At 63.8% G+C, this 1918-nt stretch overlaps 1 protein-coding gene across 1 annotated transcript in view; it reads left to right on the forward strand.

The window, feature by feature from the left end:
• Positions 1-1918, forward strand: part of NKG7 (natural killer cell granule protein 7) — a 16809-nt gene that overhangs the window by 2063 nt on the left and 12828 nt on the right. The gene's annotated exons all lie outside the window — the stretch shown is intronic.

Consider the following 1918-nt stretch of genomic DNA (forward strand, 5'->3'; position numbering starts at 1 on the left):
CGCCGCCCTGGCCACCACCCCCACCCGCTGGCACAGGGCTGGCAGCAGAGTCGGGCGTGGGGGGGCGTTGATGGGGACATGGAAGTTGTCATGAGGGGATGTGGTCATGTTGGTGGTAGCCTCGGTCACCTAGGGGCAGCTAGATCTGAGGCTGGAGCGGAGGGGGTGGGGTGGGGGCCTCCCAGGGTGTGCCCAGCTGTTGAGTCAGGGGAGGGGCCCCGCTGTGGGCAGTGCTGGGGCTGTCTGTGTAGTGGGGGATGGGGGCTGGGGGGCTGACACCATCTGCACGGCCTGGGCCTCACACTGGCAGGGCATATTAGAGCAGGTGCCCTGGGTACAGTCCTGCCACAGGCCGCTGTGTCCCGTGGGGAAGCGGATCCAGTAGTTGGAGGCCGTGGAGAGCACCGTGAAGATGTTGGCCAAGAGGCCCAGCAGGGTGCCCCCGCACTGAAGGCTCCGCTTCACCCCCATGCCAGGGGGGCTGCTGCAGAGGCCACACACACTAGATTGGCCAACACCCCTCCCACCCCGAGGCCCCCTCCAGGGCCCCTGAGAGCCCCTCCCACATGTCTCTCCATGTCCCAGCCGGCTGCCCCGACACCCCTGCCTGAGACCACTGCTTCTGGGGACCTCCCGGTGTCCTCCTTCAGGTCCTCACCCCACCCCCCTGCTGCAGGCCCTTCCCCCAGCACCCCTGTCTGGGAGAGTGAGAACTTCCCCCCAGGATTCACTGATCAGGAAACCCCCTCTACCTTCCAGAGACCTCCATCACCCAGTGGGACGTCCCCTTGGCCTGTCCAGTGCGCTCCCCACACCACACCCCCACACCCCCACTTGTGTGACTCACAGCCAGCTCCCAGGGCTTCCTGGAAGCAGGGTGCAGAGGGGGTGGGGGAAGGGGGGCTGGGTCAGGCTCTGTGAGGCAGCAGGAGTTCCAGAACCCCCTCTCCCTGCAGCCATTTAAAGAGATAACCACCTACCCACCCATCCACACAGGCATCTCCCAGCAAAGGGGCAGCTCAAAGCCAGATGGTAGGTCTGTAGGGAGCCTGGGGACCAGGACATGGTAGACCACGTCCCCCTCAACATCCTCTTCCCTTGACCCATAAGCACTCCTGGTCCCCAGATCTGACTGTGCCCCCCAGGCCCCCACCCAGGCTCCTGCCCTTCCTGCTCCCTGCATCCTGTACCTTCTACCAGCTTCAGTGGCCACAATGCTCTGAGGCCATCCCAGACTCCATCGCTAGCCCTGGTCTCTCTCCCGAACCTTGGACTGGAGCCCTCACCTGCTCCTGGCCATCTCCCCGCACTCAACACCTCCCGCCTGAGCTCAGCATCCTCCACCAAACCAGGAATGACCCCACCCTCTCACTCCTTGGCACTGTCCTTGCCCCCTTCTTGCTCTTCACCCCACAAAGCCCTTGGATCCCCAAGGCAGGGTCCTCCTGCTCCCTGAATCTTTCTGGCTACCTCCCTCCTTTTCACCTCATGCCCTGTTCCCTGTCAGCCCTCGTCCTCACTCATGTCCTACCTGTTGGTAGCATTGCCAAGCTCCTTTCTCCCTCTCGGCCTCTCCAGAGACCTCAGAGAGGGCTTGCTGGCGCTGGGGGCTGACACTGCCCCGGCCCTGCTCACCTCCCGGCTCCCCAGCCCCCTTGAGAGAAAGTCAGCTGTGGCTTTAGGGGTCCTGGCTCCCACCCACCACTCCATTCTCATTTCCTCCCTCCCACCCCACAGCCCACCTCCAGCCTTTTCATGCCTCCGTCTTGGCACCCTTCCTCCTGGATTCCCTTTCCTTGGCCCTCAGGAAGTCCCTAAACACCCTCTCCCCAGAGAGCTCACCCCCACCCCCCACCACACCATCATGCTTTGTCCCACATCCTTCCTGGGCTCTGCCTGTCCCCTGGCCTGTGTTACC

Source organism: Myotis brandtii, unplaced genomic scaffold (assembly GCF_000412655.1).
Source record: "Myotis brandtii unplaced genomic scaffold, ASM41265v1 scaffold474, whole genome shotgun sequence".
NCBI classification, from domain to species: Eukaryota; Metazoa; Chordata; class Mammalia; order Chiroptera; family Vespertilionidae; genus Myotis; species Myotis brandtii.